This window comes from Lagenorhynchus albirostris, chromosome 2, assembly GCF_949774975.1.
Source record: "Lagenorhynchus albirostris chromosome 2, mLagAlb1.1, whole genome shotgun sequence".
Lineage (NCBI taxonomy): Eukaryota > Metazoa > Chordata > Mammalia > Artiodactyla > Delphinidae > Lagenorhynchus > Lagenorhynchus albirostris.
Window position 1 is genome coordinate 92492181 of NC_083096.1, and position 17476 is coordinate 92509656.

Here is a 17476-nt window from a genome sequence, read left to right on the forward strand (position 1 = left end):
ATCAGGTATTACGGTTAATGAGTAACATTTAATAAGATCTTCCTCTCTCTTTTTTTTTTTTTCTTTTATGAAAACCTTTAATATGAAAGGAAGCCAGCCATTTGCTTGTATCAGATGCTTACATTCTCATAGCCTTTTGCAACTGAGGGCATTTAAAGTGCATAGAAGTAATGTAGTCATGGTGGACCTGTGATGCTCAAAGTGTAGTTTCTAGACCAACAGTATCGGCATCATCTGGGAAACTGTTAGAATCACACAGTCATGAACCCCACTCTGTCACTAATGAATTAGAATCTCTGAGGTTGGGGTTCTGCAGTCTTTATTCTAACCGTCCTTCAGGAGATTCCAAGAACACTGAAACTTGAGAACCACTGCACTAGACAATCTGAAGACTGCTAGGACCAGCGTGAGGCCATGTAGAGACTATGGAATGGAAGGTCTATTATTTTTCCAACTGCTGTAAAACAAATTACTACAAATTTAGCCACTTAAAACAACAAACATTTTTTATCTCATGGTGTCTGTGGGTCAGGAGTTCAGGCACTGCCTCCCCAGAACCTCTGCAAGGTTGTAATCAGGGTGTCTGCCTGGCTTTAGTCCTTTCTGGAGCTTGGGATTCTCTCCCAGTCATGTGGTTGCTGTTCCTTGCAGCCATAGGACTGAGGTTTCCCTCTTTTCCTGATTGTCAGATGGAGGGTATTTTAGCTCCTAGAAGCTGCTGGCAGTTCCCTGCCACAGGGTCATTTCCCAGGCTCTCTCACAACACTTGCAGCTTACTTCTTCAAGACTAGTAGAAGAAGTTGTTTTATCTCAGGGAGGGTCCTATTCCAAATAATTTCCTTGCCTCTCACCTCCCCAGGATAATCTCCTTTTTGATTAATTCAAAATCAACAGATTTGGGATTTCAATTACATCTGTTAAATAATGCTTTCAGCTGAAGAATATAGCTCCGGGTAAAGAGACCAAGGGTGTATTCCCACTAAAGTTTGATAGATATCGCAAAATATCTTAAAATTATTCTATGTCTCAGAGAACTGTGGGTATGGCTCATGGCATGGGGAGATGACCAGATCAAATAGATCAGAAACAGTTTTAAACAAGCTGTACACCATGTCTGAGCCAAAGATTTTAATACAGCACAGTTTGCCTTAGTCACCCTTGAGTTTCTGAACCCTGCCATGTGAAAAAAAAATCATACCACATATAGTGTTTGTAGTGGCTACTTTTTTAGGCTGGGTCCAAGAAGAGAAGACTCCTGGAATGAAGCCAAGCTGAGCTGAGCCTAAATGAACCCAGTAGACTGCAGCTCTCATGTAATGGAAGCAAGAAACAAAAAACTTTTGTTGTTGCAAGCTACTGAGATATTGGTGTTATTTGTTACTGCAGCAAAAAACAAAGCTGACTAATACAAATATACATACAGAATGAATGATCATTGTAGCACCACTACCCAGATCAAGACATAAAACATTACCAGTGTCATAACTGTACCTGTGTCCCTCCAGTCCTGTACTTTTTCCCTTTCCCAAGGTAAGTATCCTGATAATACCATAAAACATTCAGTGACAAAAGTCTCTGCTTTTATGGAGTTTATATTTTAGGGAATAATCTCTAATTCCCAAAACGTATGAGGTGGTTATCAGTATCCCTATTTTCTCAGTTTGGAAAACCAAGGCACATAGCAGTTATGTCCATCACTTATTTATCTTTTCTACTGGATTGTAAATTCCTTTTAGACAGGAACCAATTTCCTTTATCTTCCCACAGTTTAGTGTAGCATCATACATATAGTCACAATATTAATTATTTTGATGACAATTAACATTTATTTCCTGCTTACTATGTACCAGAGACAACTCGATTTTCATAAAACCTCTGTAGTAGGTATTATTATTAATCCCTTTAGAGATCAGAAAATAAGCAAAAAGAGGCTGACTTGTCATAGGTCTAGATTATTTTGCTCTATATATGTGTGTTGAAATTGATCCATGTGATTGCACATAGCAGTACTTCCTTCACTTATATTGCCGTATAGTGTTCAGTTCTCAGCTCCCTCTAAAGCCACAATGGATCATACTATACTATACCTATGGATGACTTTGCATAGAGGAGGTACCCGAGCTTCTCATTTCTTCCATCTCTGTTCTGCAGCTTCTCTATTTCTATATATCAAAGGAAAAAAGCAAGTTAGACATCATATTTTTATCTAATATCTGCCTGTGTTTTACTCAGAAGAGTTGTGGTGTGGGAATTGTAAGTGAAGCTGTAGTAGACTGACTGTATATAAGAACTTTAATTGATTTAATAATATTGTAAATCAACTATACTTCAATAAAAAGAAAAAATAGAGTGAAGTTCAGTTTAAAGAAAAAGAATATTATTTGGTTTATTCACTTAATATTGTTGAGCTCCTACATATCTAGCACTGTGCTGGGCTTTAAGAAAGAGAGGAGGAAGCAGTCTCTTTGTTCACCATAAGGAGCTCACAATTGTTGGAGGAGGTCATTCAAAGGACTTTACTGACTGTTGACCCATAAGCCTGACTTGGGCAATCAGAGGCTCCTTATACTCTCTCCTGCACTTGCAATGTATGTTCTGCCCATTGTTCCCATAGTCAGAGCAATATCCAGGATGTAGTTTTAAGAAAGTAAGGTTGAGACCATCTGTACTTAGTACATGACTGAACCCCATTAAAGCCTTTAGATAAAGTTTAAGATTTTGGCAGACAGGTATGGAGATCCACTCACCTTGTGGCCACCTAAGACAAGCCTTGTATGTGAATTCCCTTGCTTATTAAACCTGCCAACGACCAATTTGGATTCATCTGCCTAATTCTTTGGTCTCTCCTCACTCTCTGTGTAGGAGGCTAGTTTCAGGTTTCACCAGGGTAGCTCCCAGGTTTAGGAACCAACAGTTGGTGAGCCAACCAGGAGTCCAAAGAAATGAGCCATGAAAAAGAGACATCCCAAGGGGAAATCCAGAGATTGCCATTGACCTCTGTATGGGAAGGGGTGGCCCATATGTTAGATGATTGTGGACTGCGTGTGTGTACAGAATGTACAGCTACTGTGGCAAAAAAGGGGAGCGAATGGCCGTGCAGGGGGCTGACCTCTACTGTGGACAGGTTGCTGGCCACTGAAGCCCAACTAGAGGCTGAAGCTTGAGTTAGAAAGCAGGAAGAAGAGCTGCGGTTAGAGAAGGATGTGTGGTTGTCCACTGCTCTGCTAGCTTCGGGGCTGGCAGACAAGATGGGAGAGCAGGATAAGAAGTTGGAGAACTTAGCGTGCCATTTGCAAAGGTAGGAGGGCTCAACCTAGAGGATAGGTGGTGAACCCTCAAAAAAGTAAAGGCCCAGACACTACCATAAAGTTTTTGGGAGTCATATGGTCAGGTAAGATGTGTATTGTCCCAGAAGCTCTGATTGACAAGATGCAAGCCTATCCAATCCCTAAGAGCATGCAATGCAAGCCTTTGTAGATGTGGGAGGTTTGGAAGACTTTTACTCCCTCCTGTGCTGACTGCCTCCATCCCTTATACTGCCTGCTAAAGAAAGGGCACATGTGGAACTGGGAATCAGAGCAACAAGTCACCTTTGAGAAGGCAAAAATACTAATAAAACAGATAAAAGTTCTGGGCATCTTCCAAGCAGGGCTACCACTTGAGTTGTTAAATGTATCTGTGACTTAGGAAGGTATGGGTTGGGCACTGTGGCAATAACAACAGAAGAGGGTACCCCTAGGTTTTGGTTTCAGCTCTAGAAGGGGACAGAAATCTGATAGACCCCCCCATAGAGCAACACTCCTAGCAGTGTACACAGCACTCCTCCAGGCAGAGCCTCCTATGAAGGAACAACATATCATAGTAAGAACTTCCCTTTCTCTCAAGAGATAGGTTGAGAATATGTTCCATTGACCCATCTCTGCCATGGCTTAAACTCCCACGTTGACTTAATGGCATGCCTGTTTGCAGCAGGGGAGCACCCTGTATGCCAACCCCTGTCTATGGCTTGGACAATGGGAAACCAAGGGGTGGATGATTGTGAATAAGCCCTTGTGGGGTCAGGATGTATGGAGAGCATTTGGGTTTGCCTGCAAGAGCCTGAAGTAGTCCTCACTGTCTTCCACATCCTGTCTCATAAGGCACTGACACCCCCTTGGCAATCAGGAAGCTGATGCCCTTGCTCCAGTATAATCCCTAACAACTGACCCTTCAGCCAATACAGCAGATTGGATGCATAGAAAGAGTGGCCACTCTAGTGCCTGGGTGTGATGGCATATTGTCAAGGATGCCCAATTGCCTTTGAAATACAGTGGCTTGTTTCATGTACTAACAGTATGTCCTGTGTGTTCTAAACAATAACCAAGGCAACTACCAAAGAGTTTGGGGCCATTCACTGGAGTTCCCAAATGGTGAGGGATTGGCAAATTTTGATTATATTGGCCTCCTTCCTCTGACTGAGGGTTCTAAATATGCCCTGGTTTGTGTGGACACTACATCTGGCCTAACTCAAGTTTTCCCCTGTCACCATGCAAACCAGGCTGCAACCATTAGGGGATCAGAGAAGCTGAGTACCATGTGGATACTCCCGTGGAATAGTCACATTTCAAAGGTCATGATATGCAGGACTAGGCAGAAGACTATGACACTGAATGGAAGTTCCACCTCTCCTATAACCTGCAAGCTGCTATGTTAGTAGAAAGGAAAAATGAAATAGTAAACCAGCAAATTAAATTACTAATAGGTAAAACTGCCTTGGTCTGGTGGACTAAAGTACTATCCCAGGCTTTAATACATTTGAAAGATCAACTTATAGGGCATATTGCCCCATATGCCAGATTGGGAATCCTTGCCAAATACCCAATGCCGTAAAGGTTTGGACGTCTTGAAGACAATTATTGCCTTGGTTCTCTTGTGGTTTTTGTGCTGTGCTGCTGAGAGTACAAAGCTCCATCATGCCTGGGAAAGACATTATCCTTGGCAATGGGAAGTTCCACTGGGATGTGTGAATTACTTCATACCTCTGGGTGAGGAGGAACTACGCAATCTCCACTGGGATCCTATTGTCTTGCTGCAAGCTGGACCTATTGAAACATACTATACCTGGAATGGAACATGTACCATTGAAAGAGGGGGAAAAATGAGAGTCCCGATCTGGCACATCCCACACCAAGCCCATCTCCTCATGCCTGATGGGGCTGCCTCCTCTGGCCAACAGGTATGGTATGTACAACCAGGTCAAATTCTTAAAGCTGCAGTCACAGTAACATCTAAGGATTAGTCCACAAGTGTAAATCTTAAAAGGGGAAGATCTTCCCATACAAGTTTCTACTAAATCTGTCATTTTGGCCTTAGGCTTCTGCTACTACTCTGTTGTCTGGCCACAGGATGGACACCTAATGGAAATACCTTTTTACAGTGGGCCCACTAGTATGCCTGACAAAGGAATCAATCCAACTGTTGGGTATTGTGGGAAGCTGCCCTTCTTTAGCTCATCAGGATTACCATAGTGGGCATTGCCACTCCAGGCAGAGAATTAGAAGGCCCTAAAGCAGTATATTAAGGTAGAACAAGTTAGGACTAGTACTCTTAATTCATCTGGCAATACTTGATCAACCAATCAAGTATCAACCAATACTTCATCCAGAGACCTGACCTGTGGCTTGAATATCAGTAACACTTGGCATGGGTATTCTTTTTCTGTCAATCGGACTACACAGGCAGCCCATCACTCTGCTGACCAGAAGGGTCCTAAAACTACCACCACTAGAGCTGTAGGTGGTTACACTTAGATTTGGGATGGGTTCATGTGGCTCACCCTGGGTCATGGACATTTGAACCCAGGCACCCCTATGTTGGGAACAGATGAATCACTCTAAACAGAACCAACCCAATTGTACCAGGAATATGGAATGGATATCACCAAAACTGTGTAGTCATGCTGTCACATGAAAGGATAGTGACTGGTTTGGCAATCATTGCTTGTGACCGCCAGGTATTTTGGGGGGAACCCGAATGGAACCCAGTGGCAGTGTGGCGCAAATCTTTGGCCATGGCTTTCACCTGGGTGGTTGGGCCACTGTGCTCTATCTAGGTCTTCCCTGGGCACAGGGGAGAATCCACCCCAAAGTAACAAAAATTGTCAAACCCCCTCTCCTCAAGGCTAGATGGGCACATTCTGTTTTCCACTGGTACAATCACTTGGCTGCCATCTTTGTTCCATTTGTTGCCCTGGAGGATATTATAGCACACAGAGAAACCCTTACTGAATTCACCCAGCAAGCCTTAAATGATAGCCGACAAAGCCTGTCTTTACTGAACAATGAAATATCTCTGATGAGAAATGCTGTCCTCCTAAATTGGATGGCCTTGGACATTATTACAGTCTCAAAAGGAAGCACCTGTGCCATTATCCAAATAGAATGTTGTGTGTTCATACTTGATGAGTCTGATAAGGCATCATCTTTATTAAATCACATGAATACACAAGTGAATGTTATGAGGGATCTGACCTCCAGCCTATGGGACTTAATAAATCAGGTTCAGATCATGGGCCTCTTGGTGGAAAAAACTGTTACTTATTTTGAGAAACATTACCTTTTTCTGTGTTTTCTCTTGCATGTGCCCATGTGGCTGCTGTGGAATCTGCCTCCAATGCAGCCAGAGAGCCGCCAAATGAGCCACCTTCCTGCTGGTGAAACCCTTTGCTGACCACTCAGGGCACGTTACAGAAGAGGGGTGTGTGTGAAATTGTAAGAGCTGGTTACGAGGGATGGAGTGTTGGAGGAGGTCATCGAGAGGATGTGACCGCCTGTTGACCTGTAAGCTGGATTCAGGCGATTGGAGGCTCCTCACCCCTCTCCTGTCTTTGAAATGTATATTTTGCCCACCATTCCCATAGCCGGAGCCATTTCATGGATGAAGCCTTAAGAGAGTAAAGTATTGTTGAGACCATTTGGACTGTGTATGTGACTGAACCCCATTAAGGTCTCTATATAAACCTTAAGATTCTGCCTGGCAGGTGTGGAGATCTACTCATCTTGCGGCCGCCCAAGACGAGCCACTTACATAAGTTCCCTTGCCTTTTAACCTGCTGCCTACCAATCTGCAGTGGTCTGCCTCTCTTCAGTCTCTCTTTGTCCTCCATGTGGCAGGGCCAGTTTCAGATTTCACCAGGGGAAACTCCAGAGGGTGCAGACCAGCATCAATACAAAGAGCTCAAAATCTACTTGGTAGTCCTTTAACCCAGGTTTGTCTACGGTTGGCAGATAATGCTGAGTCCCTTTCTCAAAAACTTGAGGATAATTCTTGTATTATTCAAATATCTTCCCTACATGGCTCTGCAGGTATTTAATTTTCACTCTGAATTTTCTTGCTGGTTTGAGGTACTACTGTGTTACTCTTCGGATGAATACCATTAGGTTTTCCACTTACATGCCTTAGGATATCTGGATAGCGTAATGGCCATACTTAAGAATTCAATTAATTTTCACCTTCACGTATATTAAAGCTCTCTGTAAAGTGCTATAAAATGATACTATAATTATTGTTGTTTTTATTGTTGAATTTATGCTTTCTCAGCCTAGTCAACATGAGGAAATACCTGAATGATTGAATCTGTTTTTTTTGTTGTTGTTTTTAAAATGTCCATTGAGTTGACTTTCTTCAAGGACAGGAAGCAAAATATAACACGTTTCCAGGCTTGTCTTTATATTCTCAAGTATGGTTTACAGCCTCAAGCATGGTTGTCTTTAATGACAGAACTACCTTTTATCTTCTTTTTACAAGATAAGGTGGATCTATTTTTTAAGTTAATACACCACTGGCTTTATATCCTTGTCATACATACACTTTAGGAATAGGTTAAAGCCTCTTTATGTTGTATTATTTACTGTGCAGCCATATTTGAAAATACAATGAATACACAGAAATTAATAACTCTAGAAGGGTACAAAGTGATAGTATTCACATTTAATTACAGAGATCATCTATTACATTAATATAATAGTGATGCTATTTGAATGTAATATAGTGAATAAAAATAAAGTGACAGGCTAACAGAATTTTAGCTTTTCAGTTTAGAAAAAACAAAGGAAGATAAATGGTTAGCGGACATGGTTAGTAGCTCAAATGCATATGTTATAAGCCCTTATTTGAGTGTCAACTCTTAGCAAAGGACACCAAGCAAATGAACTCGAATATCCATTTGATTAGCTTCTTAAAAACTGAAATAGGTTTTTATATACTTTGGAAAGAATTGCTAGCAAAAAGGATGAGGATTTTTTTTGGTTTGTTTTTTTTGGTTTTTTTGCAGTACGTGGGCCTCTTACTGCCGTGGCCTCTCCCGTTGCGGAGCATAGGCTCCGGATGCGCAGGCTCAGCGGCCATGGCTCACGGGCCCAGCCGCTCCGCGGCATGTGGGATCTTCCCGGACCGGGGCATGAACCCGCGTCCCCTGCATCGGCAGGCGGACTCTCAACCACTGCGCCACCAGGGAAGCCCCGAGGATGGGTTTTTAATGGAGGTAATCCTCTAAGAAATTACTGCTTAGCAGTTAGAAATATAGAAGAGCAAGATAAACTTGAAATAAGCCTGATAAATCCTATCTTACCCATTGTCTTCGCTTAATAGATACTTTGGATCTGGATTAAACGGTGCTCAGTAGTCACCCCAAGAAATCCTATTCTTTATGTATCTCCTTCCACCCCTCTTCTTACTCAGCTAATGATGACTTTGCCACTTACAAGTTATGAGTGAAGTCACTGAATGCAGTTACTTGGTGGAGTCCTAGTTCTTGGCTTAAGATCATACATCTGTAATGAGCCTTCATGTGTTCTATAAATGGTGACTCTCAGACCCGCCTGAGCATCAGAACCATCTGTGTAGCTTGTAAGAAATAGGCATGTCTGGGTCTCACTTGCATACATATTTGTTCTGTAGATCTGAGAGGAGCCAGGGCAAATGTAGTGAATCCTATGCATTGTTGGGTCAAAGTACATTTCATAAACAGGTGAGAATTTTTAAATATATTTCAGCATTGATTTGAATTCATATTATTTTATATATTTTATTCATGTACAATTAGTTTTTATTATCCAAGTAATACCTTTGCACTGTAAAAAACATCAGAAAAGTCAGAAGCAAAAAGAAGAAAATAACTTCAAATATGACCACTGTTAAATGGATTATTTGGAGTTTAACTATAGTAATAGAGTAGTTGCCTTTGCAACTAGAAGCATAATTCTATAGGTGCTCCATAGAGTTGGGTTTTTTTTGTATATAATTAGATATTATCTGTTCAAATTGGCATTCTTTACTGAAGGGAGGATCCCATTCATCCCTTCTTCCTCTACTCAAACACTTTTCTGGTTCTTTCTCTCTGTTAAGTGGCATGTCTGAGTTTAGTATGGGAGTCTAGCAAAACTGATAATGGGCTTTTGGAATGATCAGTCCTGGGGACATACCAACCTGGTGTGACAGCCGTTCTCCCATCCAGTTATTTATCCACTAAAAAAATTTATTGAGCACCTACTAATATGCCAGAGACTATGCTATGTGTTGGTGATATCCAGTCCCTTCCCTGGAGAAACTTCACACCCTCGTATGGAAGATAGACAAACAAACAGAAATTAAGGTACATTGTGTATGTGCTGTGAAAGATGTATGCACAGGGCATGTTGAATGCACAGATAGGGGAAATCTAAATCAGAACAGGGAGTTAGGGAGGATGCATATAAAGAAAGGATGTGAAACCTGGATCTCAGAGCCCAAAACACTCATGTGGCATTGCTGATTTAGGAAATCTTTATCAAGGGGCATACTCATGCTTTAACTACTGTGTTTATTGTCTAGAGAGGAGACCAGAAAGCTCTCTTTTGTTTCCTGATGCTCCTTTTTTTTTTTAAATAGAGTTCTGTTCTCTTTTTCACAGATGCATTATTTTTTATTATATTACTGAGGGTCTTAGTAATATCTTGAAAATTTCTTCTTCCTGCATAGTTTCTGTTTCTTCTGAGAAGCCTTTTCCATTTTTGTTTGTTTTGGTCCCTATCTTTCAAGGTAGAGGTCAGATTCTTCTGAGAAAGCTCTCCAGTCTCTTGACAGGTTATTTATAGGCCTGGCTTTCCACTTTTGTGAAGTACAAGGGTAAGAAGCCTGAAGTCTCAGCATTAAGGATGTAAATGTCTTCTGGGGAGAAACCATCACACAGGTGATCTGGTTTTTTAATGGTGGGATAACTGGTTCTTACAAAGACTTTTCATCAATCTTCGTATTTTGGCTTTATTTTCACCTATACCTTAGGCAGGGGTGGGGTGTGGGGGGCACAGTTATATGTGTTAAATGGGGCTGCTTCTCACTTCCCTCATTACCTGCTTTGCATTTTACCTTCCCGTGTCTGCTGTCAGTTCCCATTAGTCAGTTATCATTTGCTTTTCTGACTTCTAAACTTTTCTTACCTTTCTCTGTTCTTCTGTTCTCCTTGTCCTTGTGGCTTTGTGTCTTAAAACAAAACAATTCTATTACGATATGGTTTCAGGAAGGAAAGAGACTAAATTCATGTAATCTGTCTCTTCTTTGGCCTGCATTAAGTGCTTTCTTTTTGTAGAACACTGTACTAAGAATTTAATTTATAATAATTCTAGGCAACAGGCATTATTATTGTGTCACTTTTGCAGATTAAGGAAGTGATGTTCAGAGAGAGTAAGTGGCCAAAGAGCTAGTAAGTGGTAGAGCTATGGCAGATAAGTGGCTCTCAAATCTACAGAGTGGTTCACGTAGATTATGAGGTCTCCTTTGGGCTAACATAGGAAAGACAAATTGTTCTCCTGCATTTTCAGAGCTAACCCTGATTCCAGACCCAGCTTTAGAGATGAGGACATTAAGGACCTGTGAAGGGAGAGTTGGGTATGCAAAGCTATGAGAGAGCAACACCTCTGTATAGAGCTGACTTTTATCAGTGCTATCACCAATATGGATTGGACCATATTCTGATATAAATTCTTTCTTTTAGGAGCTTGACAAAGTTGCATTTTGATGATCTATTTTAGTATTTGCTAATTATGAAATACAAGCCACCTGCTTTCAAAAGAAGGAGCTGAAGTGGGGAATAATAGCAATGTAAATATGGTGAATTTATGGGCAAAAGAAGGTTTTTAGCAGCATGTTTAAAAAAATTAAGTACTTAACAGCTGTTTTGAAAAATAAATGAAATGCTTCCGTATTGTTAAAGAAGGTGTACAGGTAATTAATTTTAAAGTAAAACTTGTGACCTCATTTGACTGAATTTACCATCACTAAGTTAATTAATTAATTTTGTATATCAAATTATTGACCAAATTCTAAATCTCTGCTCACTAAAAATATTTATTTTTTCATGAAAGGTAAACATAAATTAGCAAGACAAATTTTCTTATGTTCTTTGTGAAACTGACCTCATGGTTTTATGTCTGTAATTGGTATGGAATGGAATATACATTACCTTTTCTAGAAGGATTTTAAGATGAGATTTTGGGGATGTAATATTTGTAAGTTAGAGAGTGAGGTTTTGAGTGGAGAAAGATTTTTAAGTACATTGAATTTAAAATACAAAAGAGTGAAAAGAGATAATTGAAAAATCATATCTCTTCCAACCAGGCTTCCATTAACATGCATTTCTTACCCAGAAAATGGTTTACTTTGGCCCCTTGTATGGACAGAATGTTTGTTTCCCCCCCCCCCCACCCCACAGATTCGTATGTTGAAGCCTTACCCCTACCCCACATGTAATGGTAGTTGGAGATGGGGACTCTGGGAGGTAAATAGGCTTTGATTTGGTCATGAGGGTCGTGGGGCTCTCATGGTGGGATTAATGGCTTTATAAGAAGAGGGAGAGAGAAAAGAGATAGCTGTCTCTCCCCCTTGTGGGTTCTCAGCAAGAAGGGGGCCATCTACAAGCCAGGAAAAGAGCTCTCACCAGAACCTGACCATCATGGCACCCTGATCTCAGACTTCCAGCCTCCAGAATTTTAAGAGAATAAATTTCTGTTGTTTAAGCCACCCAGCCCATGGTATTTTGTTATGGCATCCCAAGCTGACTCCTATATGCCTCAACACTGTACTTCATCTTGTTCTAAGCTTTGTAGGCCCCAAGCCCCTGGTGGTTTCTCTCACATGATGCTCCCTCTTTTCTCAGTGTAAAATACATCCCTGAAGTGTATCTGAAACAGTTCCTTCTCTCAACACTTGGCAATCCTCTGTGTCCCAGTTTTTGAAAAGAAGCTGAAAATCCAGATTTTTATATGAAATTGCCTAACATTTTTAGTACTGACATAGCATTCTATAATAAAATATATTTCTGTGCTGGATTGACTCTCAAGCAACATGTTTATACACTTGGTTTTAATGTGTATGTCCTATCTCCTAAGCTCCCTGGAGGGTATATTTGTGTTTTATTTTTATTCTCTGATTCCCAATGTCTGAAATGGTTGGTAATCAAATGTGTTCTTGTTGTTGCTGATTCTACTCCCCTTTTCTCTTACCCTTCTTTTCTTTGGGCAGAATACTCCCAATTCCATTCATTCTTACATATGTCTTCAATTTTACTTTTAGTTCATTTGGTTACACTCCTTTGATCTTTCAAAATCCTTTGATCTTTCAAAGTACCAAAAGTGGTACTCACCACTTTTGGACCCAAAGGTGGGAGCATTGGCATGGAGGTCTCTCTTCATCTGAGGGCCTTGAACTGTACATAGAAAGGAACTAATAGATGCTAAATATAAGGAGGATTGCCTCCGGTTTCTATGTTTTCCTCCTGTTTTCATTACCCACTATCTTGATTGTTATTTCAACAACAGTGCTGCGTTACTGCTCAGTGGTCCAATTTTTCTTGGTCTCAGTGGGAAGGCTTCTCTTTTATTTATCTGTTCATTCCTAGTATGTGGAGATTAAACTTCAAGTGGCTATACACCTGTTTATTCATTCTGTAAGTGGTACTTCTCACTGCCAGTGGTTGTCTTTGATGCTAATACTGTTTCTTGCCTTGTTTTATTTGGATTCCTGACATGTTTGCAGGCCTTCAGTATGCAATAAATAACAGTAATGAATTCTTTACCAGTCCCTGCTCCTCCCTCACCACAGCCTTCCTGGAGTCAAAATGAAGAAACGTTCTTTTTCTCTGTTTTCATATTTGGTATACATAAAGTGTTTAGTCAAGGTGCTTATAAAATGAAGTTAGTTGGTGTTTCAATGATGTAGTACTGATATGATTTTCTTAGGAGATTTTTCTGCAACTATTTTTTAATGTGGTTGTTAGGATAGATAATACAATATCATAGTTCAAAAATAATGTACAAAATGCAGAAAGATACACTATGAAAAGTCTTAGTCTTACCTTTTCCTCTCTTTTTCTCAGTCTCTACCTCCTTACTCCAACTACTTTAATTAATTTCTTATGTATCCTTCTACTGTTTGTTTTTATACATGTAAGCAAATGCCGATGTTTATGTATATTCTTATTACTCTGTTTTTTAAACACAAGATACCATTGTTCTGCTTGTTGCAGTATTCACTTAATATTATATCTCGGAGTTTTCACCATCAAAATATAGAGTTCCACATTCTGTTATACAATTGAATAGTATTTCGTTTGATGGAGAGATCATCATTTATTTAACCAAAGTCTTACTGATGAACACTTGTCTTGTTTTTAGCATTTTACTAGGGCATGCTGTATTGCAATGAATAAACCTTTTACAGACCTCATGTCATACACATGCAAATAGATTCATATAGAATAAATTCCCAGAAATGGAATTATTAGGTCAGAAGGTCTATTCACTTGTGATTTTGTCAGATATTGGTAAATTGCCTTCCAAAGAAGTTATACCAGTTTATACTTTCAGCAGCAATTTGTGAGCTCGTCCATAAAATGCTTTTGGATTTTATCAGTCTGATGGATAAATACAGTATCCCAGGGTAGTTTTAATTTGTATTATGAGAGCAGTTGGGCATCTTTTCATATGGTTAAAAGCCATTATATTTCCATTTATGTGTGAATTGTATGTTCCTAGCCTTTACCTATTTTTCTGTTGGGTGGTTAGATTTTCTTCTTATCAATTTCTAGGAGCTATTTATATATTACAAGGATTAACCTTTACTGTGATATGAAAATCACAGATAAAGGTTGTTTCTAGTGATTTGAGATTTGCCTTAGCTTAGGGTGTCTTGTTGGGCAAAAGATTTTTAAAATTTTTAATTTATTCAACTTATTTATCTTTTTATGGATCTAAGGTTTTGAGATACAATAAAAAGGGCTTTTCTATACACCCCACCTACCCACCAACCCCCCACCCAACATACAATTTTCTTCCAGCATTTGATAATTTCATCTTTTTAACATTTAAATTTTTGTTTGATTTGTTCATTCATTCATTGAACACATTTGTTGAGTGTCTCTCATGTACTAGGAACTATTTTAAGTACTTGGGATGTATCACTGATCAAGACAAATATCCTTGCCATTGTGGAGTTTACACTCTAGGGGAAGGAGATAGATTTAAAAAAAACAAATCAAAACAAAAAACTCCCAAAACAACATAATACATAAATTATATAGTATGACAGAAAGTGATGAATGCTATTAAAATTAAGATAAAGTTTGTTGAGGGGAACTGGAATACCAAGTGGCAGGCATAAGTTGCAATTTTAAATAAGGTGATTGTTGCAGACCTCATTGAGAAGGTAACATCTGAGTAAAGCCAGGAGGGAAGTGAGTGACTTTCATGCAAATCTCTGGGAGAACATTCTAGGTTGAGACCCTAAGTTAAGAGCATGCCTGAGAAAGAGCAAGAAGCCATGAGACTGGAGTACAATGAATGAGGACAATAGTTGGAAAGGAAACCAGAGACACAACAGGGATCAGATCATCTAAAGCTCTCTAGACCCTTATAAAGACTTTGGATTTTATTTTAAGTGAAATGAGGGATCATTGCTGAGTTTTGAGTGGAGGAAGGACAAACATGACATGTTTTAAAACAGTAACTTTGACTGCTGTGTTGAGAATAAATTACAGGAAAGCAGGGGTGGAAAGAAACAGACCAGTTAGAAATCAACTGCAAAATTCCAAGAAAGATATGATGAAGCCTGAGAATAGGGTAGGAATAGCAGAGATGGTGAAGTGTGGTCACATTGATACAGTCTGTTGGATTTGCCAGAAGAATTTCCTCATGGATCGGATACAAGGACAAGAAAAAGAGGATATAAGGATGACTTAATGACTTTCCTGACCTTGGAAGATTGGAGTTATCATCAACCTAAATGGAAATACTATGGGTGGAGAAATTTTTGTGTGGTGGGGCACAGATATAATATCTGTTCAAGTTCAGTATAGACTTGTTTTGTTTTAGTTTTTTAACAGGCATCTGAGTGGTGATGTTGAATAAGCACAATGAGATTCGATGATGAGACAAGTGAATAAACATAGAGAGAAGAAGACCAAGGACTCTAACCTGGGCACTTCATTATTACTATTTTGAGAAGAAGGGAAAGAACTAGCAAAAGAAGTTGACAAGGAATGACCATTAAGTTTGGAAGAAAACAAGACGTATAGTATCCTTGAACCCCAATGAGGATAATGCGTCAAATGTTGCTGATAGTAGTCATCAAGGAAGATGAAGACTGAGAATTGACCACAAGGTTTAGCAGTATGAAAATCTTTGGTGACCTTGTTAAGAGCAGTTTTGATAAAGTGGTTGGGATGAAAACCTGATCTGAGTAGGTTTAAAAGAGATGGGGAGAGAGAAATTAATGACAGTTTAGATAGATCTCAAGGAATTTTATTAAGAAGGAGGAAAGAAATGAGATCGTAGCTGGTGGAGAAAGTGAGGCTGAGAGAAAGTTTAAAAAATTATTGTTTTAATTTGGGATAAATAATAGCTTGTGTGTATGCTGATGGAGATTGTACAGAAGGGAACAAGAGTTTGATGATAAAAGAGATAGTGGCAGAAAATGGTAACTAATGTCCTCACTTAGGTGAGAGAGGTGGGACCTAGTTTACAAGTAGGGGGACTGGCTTTAGATTATAAAGATAGATGGTTTATCTATGCCAGTAGGAAGGCAGACAGACTCTACCTGGGTCTAGATGGACACAGGTACATAGATATCATGGTGCCGGATCTTTTGAACCTTTAATTATCTCAGTGAAGTAAGTAGCAAGGGCTTTAAGAGTGAGGAAGTGTTGGAGGTTTGGAAGAGAGAATAGGTGTTATGGTCATCTTGGAGTGTGGGGGAATGAATATACAAGAACCATAAGTGTGCTGGTAGTACTAAGGGCCCACTTGAGGTTCATGGTCATGGATTTAAAGTTAGACTACTTTTGTTCAGCTTTAAGAATGTAGGTACAGAATGGTGAGAGTTGGATTTAACCAGGGTTATGGCATTTCCAAATTAGTTCAGTGAACTGGGAGACAGGGTAGAGGCACTGAATAATTGGAGCAGGCTGAAGAGTGGAATCGGGACATCGAAGGGCAGGGCAAAGGTAATAGTATCCTTTTTACTGGGGTTGAAGAATTACTGAGACCAAGATATTTTAGAATTAGGCTGGAAAGGGGAATCACCAGAGGATGGGAAGCAATAAATTGAGATAATAAAAGAGTTGCAGCTATAACAAAGCTTCTGTGTAATCTTGAGAGTGGGTGACTCAGATAGGGTAAATGGCATAATTTGACATATATATTTAAAGGATATATGTTTAATGACAGGATCATTAAAAGAGGTGAAAGCAAGGAAAAGAAAAGACAGAGTATAAAATGGATCATCCACATGTGTTATGGGCTGAACTGTGTTTCCCCAAAATTCATATATTGAAGCCTTAACACTTAGAACCTCAGAATGTGACTAAACTTGGATGTAGGTTCTTTAAAGAGATAATTAAGTTAAAATGAGGTCAACAGGGTGGGCGCTAATCAAATCTGACTGGTGTCCTTATAAAAAGAGGAGATTAGGACATAGACATCAGAGAGTTTGTGCATAGAGAAAAAAACATGTGAAAGGGCCAGCAAGAGGGCGACCATCTGTAAGCCAAGAGAGAGGTCTCAGAGGAAATCAATCTGTAAGCACCTTGATCTTGGACTTTCAGCCTCCAGAACTGTGAGAAAATAAATTTCTACTTACTAAGCTACCCAGTTCTTGTATTTTGTTATGGCAGTCCTTGCAAACTACTATAACATGTTTATTGAATCGTTGTAAAAGAAGGAAAGAGTAGTAATGTGGAGAGCGAGACAGTGACTCAGGGGCTGAAATTTTTGAGAAATTAGGGGAAATGGTCCAGAACATTTGATATGTCAGCAAAAATAGGGAATACTTAGTGACATAATCTGGTGACAATCTAGTCAAAGCTGGTTTTTTTTGTTTTTTTGTTTTTTTGTTTTTTTTAGGGAGAGAATGGTCTGAAAGCAGCAATGAGGACCAAGGCTGACATCTACCTCATTTAGAGCTCAGTGAC